The sequence below is a fragment of the Ursus maritimus genome, unplaced genomic scaffold, assembly GCF_017311325.1.
Source record: "Ursus maritimus isolate PB19 unplaced genomic scaffold, ASM1731132v1 scaffold_9, whole genome shotgun sequence".
Lineage (NCBI taxonomy): Eukaryota > Metazoa > Chordata > Mammalia > Carnivora > Ursidae > Ursus > Ursus maritimus.
Genome location: NW_024427107.1, coordinates 36810742 through 36825122, shown reverse-complemented (window position 1 = coordinate 36825122; position 14381 = coordinate 36810742).

Below are 14381 nucleotides of genomic sequence, written 5' to 3'. Positions count from 1 at the left end.
CCTTTAATGCATCTTGAATTTATTTTTGTACATGGGGCAATTTTAAAACTTGTCCTCCCTCCTCATTTGGATAACCAATCATCTCTACACTATTTGTTGAAGGCTCTTTTTCCCACTATGAGTGTCCTTTACCATAAACTAAACACCAAAATACCAATGAATATTTTTTAGATTTCTGTTTCACAGATTTGTTTCTAAAATGGTACCTTAATGATTTAGTATTTCCAGCTTTGTAGTAAGTTTTCATATTGGGTAGAAATCACTCCTTATTTTTTTTTCCAGAGTTTTCTATACCCACATAATATCTTGCAGATGAGCCTTCGAATTACCTTACATTCTTCTGAAAAATCCTCTTGGACCATTTATTAGAATCTATTAGGTTAGTAGACAACTTGGTGGTAATTTATAACATGAACATAGTAAACCTTTTAATGAACACGGTATTCTCTTCATTCCGTAAAGTGTTATAGCTTTACTCAAAAAGGTTTTGTAAATTTCTTATTAAGTTCCTTTCTAAGTATTTTGTATTGTTATTATATATATTTTAACTATTGCTGATATGTTGGAATTTTAAAATTCTTATTTGTAACTGGCTTTCTTATTGAACTCTTTTGTGGCTGTAACAGCTTCTCATTTGATTATCTTTGAATTTCTAAGACAATGATTGTGCTGTCTGCAAATAACAACGATATTTTATTTTAATAAAATGTTTTAATTTTATTTTTTTAATAACAACTTTATTTTCGTGTCTTATTTAACTGCATTTTTATGATCTCTGCTTAAATAGCAGTGATTAAAGTAGAAATTCTTGTCCTATTCTGATATCACTGGGAATGTTTCCATGGTGCAACAATATGATACTTGCTGTAAACTTATAATAAATAGCCTTTATCAAGCTAAGAAAGTGGTGTTTTTCCCCCCTTAGTTTGCTAATAGATTTCGATTTTTAAAAATTCAGGCATAGGTACTGGATTTTAGTATGTTGTTGTTGAATTGAGGCAATTATGAGGGTTTTTTTTCTTTTAATGTGCTAATAAATCTAGAGGATTACATTTAGAGTTTTTCTCGGGATTTGCTTTTAGAATTTTTCTAATGTTAAATAATTATTTCACTCGGGAAAATTCTCTCTCTTCTTAATGTTTTATACTCTTAATATGTTGCTATATTTAATTTACTAATAATTTATTCAGGACTCTTCATAAATGAGTTTTGGCCTCTTTTTTTTTTAGCACTATTCTTGTATGGTTTATATATTAATATTATACTAGACTTATTGAATGAGTTAAAATGTTCTTCTATTGTTGCTTTTGTCTTTATGCTTTGAACAGTTTATAAAACATGGAAATTAATCATTCTTTGAAGTCTAACTAGACCTGTTGCCTTTTTAAAGAGCAGAGCTACATTTCCAAAGAATGGATTTACCACCTTTTCGATTTTTTTCAATTGTCATTTGCATATTTGAATTTTCTATTTGTTTTGATTCAAATTTGGTAATTTATATTTTTAGAAAATTATCCATTCATTCTATATTTCAATTGTTTTAAGTTTTTATACTATTATATGCTCTCCAGTATAACCAGCCCTCTCTTTATAGATGAAAGGAAGACTCTCCCAAGAAACATTTTTCTCTTGTCAAGGCAGACATGGCAATTTTTATTTGTTCAGTCTGGTTAGTTGATATTGAAGACCTCCTATAAATACCAATTAACTCTGACAACACAGTAATTTTCTGACAAGATAGAATGGAAACCAAAGAAAACTCTCCTGTAGGAGAGTAAATGTAGCCTAAGAAGGTAATAGAAGTAAATGTTCTGTGAGTGTATTTTTTTTTTCTTGTAATTCTTTGCATGCAAGGCCATCACAACACTGAAGAAAGTAACCACAATTATTGCAAGGCTGAAAATGAAACTAGTAATACTGCATTCTGTGCTTAATATTCAAATTCAAATTCTCTTAGTATCTACACTGGAATTTCATGAAACCTTTAGATAATGAATTAGGCAAGAAAGAATTAGTAGTTCAAAGTTGTTTCCTAACATGCCCCCTCCTCCCTAGTGTTCCTGGTAGAATACCTCAGAATTACCTGGAGAACTCATTAAAAAGGTCACTGGATCTCATCCCCAGAGTTTCTGAGCAATGGGTTTGGGATGGGGCCTGAGAATTTGCATTTCTGACAAGTTCCACGTAATCCTGATGCTGCTGGCCCAGAGACCACATTTTGAGAGCCACTGCTCTACAGTAGCAGCAGTTTGATTTGGGTAACGATCACCAAAGACTTCTTCACCCGGTGTCCCTTGAAGTTGGTTGTGCCCACTTGCCTGGGCTCCAGCCAGTGGGTTGCAAGTGAAACAGATGTTTGTGCAATATCTGGAACATGTCCTTAAAAGAAAAAGAGCATACCTTCCCTTTCCACTTCGCCTTCCCACTGGTTGGAATGCAGCCCTGGTGGTGATTGGTTTTTGACTCTGAAAAGATGGAAAGTGTCCTGGGGATAACAGAATGCAAAACACTATCAAATCATTTTTTTCTATCCTGATTATGACCTGAACTTCTTTGTGAAAGAAATAATCCCTTATCTTGTTCAAGCCACTGCCACGTGGGACCTCTTATGACTACAACCTAGACTGATGCTAACAAACACAGAGATATTTTGCTGTTCTGAAGTCTGCTTTCAGCACATCAGCCAGTGTATCCTATTAAACCTTAAATCAGACCTCTTCACTCCTCCACTCAAAATCCTTAAAGGGTCCTCATTCCAGAATAAAAGCCAAGGTCATTGTACTGGTCCATACATTACATGATCATCAGCAACCCCCTCCCCCACCCCCAACCTCCACAATCTCCTCCTTTTACCCATGCTTACTCTGTTCTACCTCTGTGGGTTCCTACCTATTTATGGCACACCTATCAGCCATACTTCTACAATACTCCCTCCCTCGCTCCCTTCATATCTCACTGGCATCTCCTCCCTGAGACCTTCCCCAACTACTCCTACTCAAATTGGTATCGAAAAACTTCTTCCCTCCCCTGGCACTTCCTCTATCCCTTCCCTGTTCTATTTTTCTCCATAGCACCTATCACCCTCTGACACAATGTATATTTTCTTTATTTATGTTACTTAACGTCTATCCCCTTCAACTAGAATGTAATTCCAAAGGGTGGGGATTATTGCCTGTTTTGGCCACTGCTATGTCCCAGAACCTATATATAACCTGGCACATGTAGTAGGTGCTCAACAAATAATTGTTTAATTAACGAATTCATGTGCTATTGAATGCATGCATGCATGAAAAAATGACTTGTAGGGGGCAGCACTGCATGCTCAGAAGCAAGTAAGTGTGTTGGTTGATAGCACTGAGTTGGGAACAGATTCATGTCAGAACTTTAGCTTTGCCACTACTAGTTTTGTAACCAAACGACATTCTTCATCTACTGACAAATTTGTCTAATTAAAATAAATATAAGACCTACTTGCTGTGATTGTTGAGAAGACTGAATGGTGACATCTTTAAAGTGTTTACCACAGGACCTGACACATAGTATGACTTCAGTAAATATTCAATGTTGTTATTATCTTGAGCCATTTTCCTTCAAAAAAAATTATGGGAAGGAAAATCCTCAGAGAATAAATATGTTTCAAATGAACAAGAACAGGCCAAGAAAGAATTATCCCTCAACTCAGCCCAAATAAAATGTCTGAACACTGTCTTCTCTTAACGCCTTCCCTTTAACCTTTCATTTTTGACCCACTGATCTGAGGACCATCCCTCACTCTTCACAAAGCTAGATTTCTCAACATGGATTTCCAGAATGCACTGTATCAGGATCACCTGACATGTATTGAAAAGTTCAGATTCCAGTTCTTTACAATCTACTGAATGGGACTCTGAAGGGTTAGAGCCTATATATATAAGTAATATGTTCCTTCTGTTACTACTAAGTTCATTAATGTTTGAGAATGTTGAGTGTTGATTAATCACTCCAGATATTATGGCTAAATGGTCTTACAATGATATAGGCAAGAGCTATCTTAAACAAAGATTTCTCAGGGCTCATCTGATTTCCTCACCAAGAAATAACCACCCAAGCCTGAACTCACCATAGGTCTGTATACCACTCTGGAGAAACAGATACCAGACTTTACATGCTTATTCATATAAATGAGAGCATCTAAGGACACACAGCTAGAACCAAGCAAACAAACAAAAAGCCCTCCATCTAAGAAGTTACAAATATGTGAAGTTTATAGGGGTGGGTGGGTTGGTTGTTCTATGTATGTATGTATGTATTTAGGTATATATGAGCACATTCATTCATTCATTTATGGAAACTCTACACCAAATGTAGGGCTTGAACTCACAACCCTGAAATCAAGAGTGACATGCTCTACTGCCTAAGCCAGCCAGGCACCCTGGTTTTCCCGTTTTTTGTTTTTGGTTTTTTCCTCCTCAGCAATCCCTAAGGCTCTTCATTTATCCTAACTGCTTACTGAGCAACTCTGATCAGGGGAGAGAGGATAATGGAGTCTCCACTCCACAACCTGGTATGGTTTTCTGTCCATTCTGTTGCCAAAGACCAATTATCCTCTCTGCTCACAGTCTTCCTTTGATCACCCCCATCATGTTGGTCAATTTACGTGATCTGGCCTCTGAATAACCAGTTTCTGGGGTCCTGCATTAAAGATACTGACTGCTTCAGACATAATAGTACTTAACCTGACGGATGAATGGGACCTGGGAACTCCATTGCCCACAGTAAAACATTTGGATACTGACACAGCCATACCTTTAAGCCAAGAGTAACTTCACTGTGTTATTTGGCGTGTATTCTCTGGTTCCCAGGCAACCTGTCCCACAGCATCCACTCAACAGCAATGTCAGTTCTTCCCAACCCTAGTTTTACCTGTTTCTGTCTTCCTCTTCTTCACAATAGACCAAGCCACTGGGATTCCATAGAAATTCTGGTTAAGTCAAGCAGAATATGACAAGTTTCACGTAATAAGGGAAAGCTGAGAGTTATTGTCAAAGAAATGTCAGAACCAGCCTCAGGTGAAATGGATTAGATTGGAAAATGCAAAACAAGGGAATTTAAGCAAGACAGGAAATTTTTTTAATATATATATTTTTTGATGTAAAGTTCGATGATTCATTAGTTGCGTATAACACCCAGTGCACCATGCAATATGTGCCCTCCTTACTACCCATCACCAGCCTATCCCATTCCCCCACCTCCCTCCCCTCTGAAGCCCTCAGTTTGTTTCTCAGAGTCCATAGTCTCTCATGATTACCCCCCCTTTCTTTATCCCTTTCTTCTCCTACCGATCTTCCTAGTTCTTATGTTTCATAGATGAGAGAAACCATATGCAAGTCAGGAACTTTTGATAAAAGTAGTAATGCATTAGAGTAGTATAGCAAAGGAGAGTTGTTTTTGATTTTTTGTTTTTGTTTTGAGGGATGACTAGGGAGAAATGTGAGTTTGAATATAGAGCTAAAACATAAAAGTCAGCTTAAGGGGAGAAAGTGCAACAAGATGCCAGCATTATTAGCTAACAGTCCAAACTGAGGTCAAGTGGCAGAGTGTCACCTAGGTCAGAGAGGCCTGTTCCTTGGTGGTAATTGACAGGATCAAGAAGGATGTCAAGAAGCTCTAGCATCAGATATCAGGGATGTTGTCTTAAGGATCTTGAAGCCCAAGGACAAAAACATCACAGTGGGTAGAATTCGGGGGAATGAAGCAGAGAGCATAGGTAGCAAGATTCACGTGGTAAAGGCAACAGGACGGATAAAACGGAACACTGCATACCCTCTCAAAGAGCCTGTTTGGTCCCAAATTGGAGTGTGGGGCAAAACACATGGGGAGATTTGAATGACCCAGCTACAAAGATTTGGTCTACAAAGTCTTTCTCTAATAATTATATAAAAGTAAGTCCTATAAAGACAAGCACAGGAATGCAAATCTAATAAACTAGTTGAGTACTTGACTCAGTTTATAGTAGCCCCAATCTAGAAATCTTTGGGTAAATATACAATATTTGATTGGGAATATTGGGATCTTATTGGAAAACATACAAAGTTATTAGTGCTATTCTTCCTAGAGCTTCAGCTTCTCTTCTGTGAAGTGTTCAACACATCTTTCCAAGTTTGCTGTAAGTATCAAATAAAACCACGTCTATGAAAGTCCTTATCATCTAGAGGTAGGTTATTATAATGATAACTTTTATATGTAATAGACACAGAAACAGATACTGTGGAATGCCCTTTTTGTAAAATGTTAAGTAAAAGTGAGGAGGAGCTAAGCCAGCTGGTCTGAACAATTTATCTTGAATGGGTAATTCACAAAAGGGTACTAATCAGTGTCAGAGATGGCAGCCAAAGCTAAGATTCATGGAGGCTACTTCAAGTTTAAGGACAAGAACTGAGGCAAGTCTATACAGAGGAAAACTTCCCAAGAGGCTGGAACTGGTATCAGGAATAAATTAGAAAGAAAATACAAGATAGGTTAAAGTCTTGGTCAAGATAGGAACTGAGAACATTTGGAGGGTATCAGGAACCACTTTTATGATGCCAGCTCTGTGGTTCTGGGCAATTCTCTAGATTTTTGAGGACCTAGATATTCAGACATGCAATATAACGAACATCATCCTGGTTGTTCAAGATGGTACTGGTTTATACTTATTGTTCCAACATAATTAACAATAGAATTCATTTTCACTCTCAAATTTTTTCTGGAAAAAGTGGAATGAGTGGACAATTGAGAGCAGAGATAGAAGAGAGAACACCAAAAAATGACTGCAAAGGGAGAAAGGAGTGCAGGTGTAGCCGGGAAAACCCCAACCCACTGCTTTGGATTTAAGAAATGTTGGCTGTCTTTGGCCTTAGTGTCAATACTTTCCTTAAAGCATGTATTTTCTAGGGTAAAACAAATATTTCCTTCTCATTTCCCTTGATAAGCTGCTTTTGGAAGTTTCCCAATCAGCACCAAATAGGACACTAAAAGGTTTGAGAATAAGCAGTATTTTAATATAATTTAAAAACTTAAGAGTTTTTTTTTTTTTTTTTATTTTAATGTAGTCCTATACTCTTTTCACATTGTCCTTTCAGAGGCCCTACCCTACAATGGTTCTGACAGCTCATTCTTACTGCCTGAGTGTAGAGAGAATTTGTCTGCAATGTTACCTTCTTCCAGAGGCACTTAATAGAGATTTTGTGCTGTGGGGAGGTCAGAGAAAACCAGAACAGTGAAAGCATAGAATGGATTGGGCAGGGTTAGGGAAATTGTATTTGCAATGGGAGCAAAAGAGTCCAGAATATGAAAACAGGCTGGAGTTCTGTATGAGTTTGATGCAGAAGGTGATGTAGAAATGATTAAATCTGAATCAAAGGCAAATAGATACTGTAGGCTGCAGTATGTCACATAATGTGAGGTCCTGCTCTCTGTTCAATAATATATTTCTCACTTGGATAAGGGCACAGATATCTAACCCACTTATTTTTCCCCCCAATCTTATTTCAGTCCTTTGCTTGTGCTTGGTTTCGTGTAATTCAGATTGATTTTGTTAATGTGGTCCTTGAGGTTCACTCTGCCAACCTCCTGGATCCCTGTGGTATCCACTACCTTGGCCTGACAACTTCACACACCGGGCTACATCTCAGTCCCCTCCAGGCTTGACCCTATCTATCTTACACAGAAGAACATCAGATGTAAGTGTGTGATCTCTGCAGCAGTATGGGAAGATGTTTAAAATTAATATTTGGTAGAGGAGTGCCTTCATTTCTTCCAGTGACATGGTTATTTATTTAGTGTCTCATTTAATTCCATGGGTGAGTCACATATTCCTCTGACCAGTTGTTTCTTGCATTCCCAGAGGGAATGACTTGCAAGCACAGTGCTAGCATCTGAAATGCCCTGCTGTGTGAAGACAGGGTATTGGAATGCAACCCAGGTACAAAGCACATGAAAAGGATGTACCCAGAGATGGAGCCCCAAAAAACTTGGAGATCCCCCTCTTCTGTTCTTGTAATTCCTAACAGGCAACATTCCTCATTTGCTGGGCACTTTATAAGAAATCCAAAGCTAAGAGGTGGTTCTCCATTTTGTGGGGCTTGTCAAAGAGCTTTCAGGCAGGTAGGGAAGGAGGTTGAGAGAGAATGTTCTACCATAGCCCATTACCAGAGAACTTCATGAATCTAGGAAAATCCTTTTCATCGTTTATTTAATTGTGTTTCTTTGACAACAACCCTATTAAAAAAAAAAAAACAGGGTGGATGAAAAAACCGAGATACAGAAAGCTCTGCCATAGGCCATGTAACTTAAATGGTTGTGTCACTTAACTAAGTTACTGATATAAAGAGAGATCCATCATCTCTGAATACTACATTTAGCATTTGTTAGAATTTGCCTAAGTGCATAATCTCATAGATTCTCTTTATTTGCTATTTTCTAGATTTCACCATGCAGTTCTGGTTATTCCCATCTGAATAGTGATTTACATACCTATCTTCAATATGAAGACATGTGAACTTGTCACCTTAATTCCAATGGCCTCCCTTGATTCAGCCAGAGGAAATCAAAACTGAAAATCAAGATGATTCCTAAAATATTGGTGTGTTTGCTGTGGACAGTGACTGAATCAAATTGGTTCTCCTTCCCCTCATCCTGGTTGTCAGTGACATTAGACATTAAATTTAAAGTCTTGATTTCAATTTTCAGGTAATTAAAAGTCACACTCCCAGATGCCTTTGAGATTATGATACTCCCAACTTCTAATTAGTGCTCTTAACCTTTGGTAAGAACAAAGGAGAGGGTTTTGTAACTTGCCTTGCCTAAGTTTCATCCTAGGGCCAATTGCATTTACTTCTGCTCTAACTTAAGAATGGCAGATCAAGCCTTATGTGTAGTTCATGTTCAAAATGCTACCAAGGTCCAAGGTAAGTTCCCTTAGGGAGGAAACTGGGTCTTATGGCATGTATGATTTCCCTGTCATACAGCGTCATGAGTTAACGATACTGAGTTAATGAATACAATCATATATTAAATATATAATTATATTAATTATATTACTTTACTGATATGCTTTTAGTTGGATAAATAATTGAATAACTAATTTTTATTATTTAAACCTTGATTAGGGTTCAGTCCATTGCTGGGGGAGAGAGGTTTGGAACCAGGGATTATACAGAGCAAGCTTTAAGTTCTTTTGATTCTAGTGTGAGTTCAGCCCTGATTCATCCATCTTAACAGCCCAGAAAATGTTTTTTGACCCCATAATATATGGAATACATTATACTAAATGTTAGTGAGCATACAAGAAAATAAGGCGTGTTCTTTAGGACTTAAAGGAATGTTTTAATCCAGGTGACTGATACCTGTAAATTAGTTATCAAACTTTGGCTTCATAGATATTGCCTGAAAAATGCTTAAAGTGTCCAGGTTCCATCTGTGAAACTTTTGAGTTAGTAGATCTGTGTTTCTGACTAGAAATATGTACTTTAAACAAACCCTCTGATAATTCTGAGACAGAATGACATAGGGTCCATAGTTTAAGAAATATCGCTCTATATTCTAAATGTAAATTTCAGAGGCAGGATTCTAATTGCTCCAAACTACCAAAGCCGAGCTTATGGACTGCAGTGGATAGTGGGAAAATATCCTGGTCCATCTCTAGATGGACAGTGGGCCTTCTGATCTTACTCTTGAGAATTGGATTGAAGAACAACTGGGGATTTGGAGCTCTGACATCCTGATCTACAAGAGCATGATGGAAATACTTCCAATACCTAAACTTATAAATGGTAGATAAAATACAATAAATTTTAATGTGTAGCTAGCTTTGCCAGAAAGTTAATGGAAATCCACTGTTGCCAGAAATAGAGACAAAAGAAAAAGGTAAAGTAATAAACAAGTAGTCTGATAATGCTTCAGCTCTGAGAGGTAGAGGGTAACATATAGGCATTTCCTATGTGAGGCCAAAAGTTGGAGCTGAGACCTTGCATAAAGCAGGATTTTTAGTAATCCACTGACTCAGGAAAATGACTAGGAATATTGTCCCTACCCACACACTGGGTAAAAAAAAAGTCTCATGAAAAATTGATGGCCAGGGCTGTAAGTCTTACGGGTTTGGGATCTCATTTTGTATTATTCATGTAATTCTGGAGTTCTCAAGCCAGAAAATGTACAAAAAAGTATGGATGACTGGCAAAAGAAAACACAAAATCACTAAGGAAGAACCCTTACCACATTCAAGACATACAAATTTCCTAAAGTAAAAAACAAGTACCAATAAACACAAGATTACAACAAAAATTTACAAAATACATGAGCAATAATCAATCATGAATTAAAAATCAGAAGAAGAGACACATGAGATTAAGCACCTAGGAACTTGAAATAATAGAATGACAATCATACATAAAATACAAAGTAAGTAAGTTTAAGTGATTAAAGGATTAAGAAGAGAGAAACTCTAGAGGGTTAAACCAGGTAGAACTTTAAAAGGAAAGAATGTGGTTGAAATTTAAACTTTAATGATGGTTTAAGTAGCATATAAGCAATACAGCTACAAAGTAATTAGTAAAATGAGAGAGGGTTCTGAGGAAATTACCCATCATGCAGAACAGAGAAAATAAAAGACTGAAAAATGAATAAGAAGTTAAGAAACAGGGGTGCCTGGGTGGCTCAGTAAATTAAGCCTCTGACTCTTGATCTAAGCTCAGGTGTTGATCTCAGGGCCCTGAGTTCAGGCCCTGTGTTGGGCTCCACACTGGGCGTGGAGCCCACTTAAGAAAAAAAAAAAGTTAAGAAGCAGAAGGATAGGATATAGAAAACAGTCAATATTTACATAACATTTGTTCTAGAAGGAGAGAATAATATTTAAAGGTATAGTACCTATAGATTTTCCAGATTCGATGAAACTCACAAATCTTAAGTTTGAAAAAAAAAATTTCAAGCAAGAGAAATTTTTTAGAAATCCAAATCAAGTGATTCCATGGGAAAATTTTGGAACTTCCTTTAGGAAAAAAAAGTCTCAAAAGCAACTGTAGATAAGAAACAAATTACACAGAAACATTTATGATTGGAGCAGACTTTTCAGCAGCAATAAAAGTAGTTAGAAGACATTACAGTAATATCTTCTAAGTATTCAGTAAGAATAAAATTCAAGTTAGTATAAACCCAGCTAAACAATCATTCAAGAGTGAGAAGAAAATAAAGGCATTTTTCAGAACACTACTGAAAGAATTTACTCCTAACAAAACTATTGAAGGATGTTAGTCAGAAAGTAGGAAGTTGAACTCAGAAGAAAGAAGGAGGGCACAGAGACAATGTTGAAAAATAATAAAATAGTGCATATGTGGATCAATCTACATAAGGTTTGACTTAATATGACATAAGCCAAACAGAGAAAGACAAATACCATATGATTTCACTCATGTGGAATATAAATAACAAAACAAATGAATAAATAAACAAAAAGCAGACTCAGACCTATAAATACAGAGAAAAACCTCATGGTTGCCACAGGAAAGGGGGTAGGGGTAGGGGCAAAATGGGTGAAAGGGAGTGGGAGACACAGGCTTCCAGTTATAGAATGAAGACATCATGGGAATAAAGAGCACAGCATAGGGAATATAGTCAATGATATCGTAATAGCATTGTATGGTGACAGATGATACCTACATTTGTGGTGAGCATAATAGGATGTACGTTGTACACCTGAAACTAATATAACATTGTATGTCAACTATACTCAAATAAAAAATGGAAAAAAAATGAATTGACTAAATAAAGGAAAAAGAATTACTAATATGGCAGAGTAGATATAAATAAAATAGAATCAAATTATCAAAAATAGTTTGGAATATAGAGAGGATTGGTGATCAGAGGTAAAGAATCCCAAGTTCCCTCTACTATTTGTGAAGAGGATGGAATTTTGATAAATTTCAAACATTGCTAAGTCAAATATTCATTTTGAGTATTTAAAGGTAAAGAGTTGGGGTGCCTGGGAGAAAGGGGATCCCTCCTACATTGTTGGTAGGAATGCAAGTTGGTACAGCCACTCTGGCAAACAGTGTGGAGGTCCCTTAAAAAGTTAAAAATTGAGCTACCCCTATGATCCAGCCATTGCACTACTGGGTGTTTACCCCAAAGATACAGACGTAGTGAAGAGAAGGGCCATATGCACCCCAGTGTTCATAGCAGCAATGTCCACAATAGCTAAATCGTGGAAGGAGCCGAGATGCCCTTCAACAGATGACTGGATTAAGAAGTTGTGGTCCATATATACAATGGAATATTACTCAGCTATCAGAAAGAACGAGTTCTCGACATTTGCTACAACATGGACGGCACTGGAGGAGATAATGCTAAGTGAAATAAGTCAAGCAGAGAGAGAGAACTATCATATGATTTCTCTCATCTATGGAACATAAGAACTAGGATGATCGGTAGGAGAAGAAAGGGATAAAGAAAGGGGGGGTAATCAGAAGGGGGAATGAAACATGAGAGACTATGGACTATGAGAAACAAACTGAGGGCCTCAGAGGGGAGGGGGGGGGGGAATGGGATAGGCTGGTGATGGGTAGTAAGGAGGGCACGTATTGCATGGTGCACTGGGTGTTATACACAACTAATGAATCATCGAGCCTTACATCGGAAACTGGGGATGTACTGTATGGTGACTAACATAATAAAAAATCATTAAAAAAAAAAAAGAGTTGGGGTGCCTGGGTAGTGCAGTCGTTAAGCATCTGCCTTCGGCTCAGGGCGTGATCCCGGCGATCTGGGATCGAGCCCCACATCAGGCTCCTCCGCTGGGAGCCTGCTTCTTCCTCTCCCACTCCCCCTGCTTGTGTTCCCTCTCTCACTGGCTATCTCTCTGTCAAATAAATAAATAAAATCTTTAAAAAAAAAATAAAGGTAAAGAGTTAAAAAAAAAAGTAAAAGAAAAAAGAAATACACTGTATAAATTCCAAACTGTAATCTGTAATAAAGGGCAAAAGGTAAAACAAAACAAAACAAACAAAATACATGTTCTATTCAATGGAAGGTAAGAAAGGATGAAAAAAATAAATAATGATAAACAGAAATAGATAGAAATCACAAAAAGAAATCTAAACATAAGTAATCCTTACTACTGTAAACAGACTAGAAATATCAGCTCAAAAAAAGAACTTCACATATTTAAAAAACTTAAGCCAGCTATTGTAATATTCTAGAAATGACATAGAAAGCCTGAAAATAAATGAATCAAAAAGATACAACAAATCAAAAACATTATTAGAGATAAAGAGAGCCATTACACAACCTGAAAGCAAACAACTCACCATAAAAAATAAAACAAACTTGAACTTGTAGACTCTTAGCAACAGAGTATTAAAATTTATGTAAGTAAAAATGTTAGAATTACAAAGAAACACTGAGAAATCTCCAATTATGATGGATGATTTTAACCTATATTTTTTTGTAATTGATAATGAAAATTAAGTGGAAGCATTTGAAAAAGTAATCAGTGGCCGAGACATCTTGCTTCTTCTTCCATAATGTAGAGTTATCACTGTGAAGTGGCTGTCCCCAGGACCTCATTTCCCAGCCCATTCACACATGGGCTATGACCCCGTGACTTGTTTTTTTGTCTCAAAGGTATGAGAACAGAAATCATAAATTAAAGCTTCATTGAGGTATTATTTCCTGCCCATCAGGTTGACAATATTTTAAGTCTCATAACAGCTGTTGGTAAGGATATGAAAAAGTAGAAACTAGCATATTGTTTGTGCTAGTATATTTGTTACAACTACTTTGGACCACAATTTGGCAATACCTCAAAAGCTGAAGATGTTAATACTTAATGACCCAACAAATCTATTTCTAGGTATCTTGCTGCTAGAAAGCAAGGAGAATTTTAAGAATTATACAAGGCAGTTCAATGCAACAGTGCTCATTATAGCAAAAAATGGAAACAACCTAACTGTCTATAAGTAGGAAATAAATACAGTTATATATTAATACAATAAATACCATAAAACAATTATAATGGATTAGCTAGGTCTACATCTATCATCATTAATAAATCTCAGAAATATAATGAAGAGTGGGAAGATCAAATTGAAACGGATATATCCTATAGGATATTATTTTTGAACTCTTTAAAACATAAAGGGTAGTATACAGATAATGAATACATGCCCATGTAGCAAATGTACAAAATCATGCATAGGAATATTATACACCAGATTCAATATAGTAGCTATCTCTGGAGGCCAAGAGAAGGGATGGGTAGATAGGATGTTGGCTGCATTTCTAATCCATCCTTCCTTCCTTCCATCCTTCCTTCCTTCTTTCCTTCCTTCCTTCCTTCCTCCCTCCCTCCCTCCCTCCCTTCAGTTCTC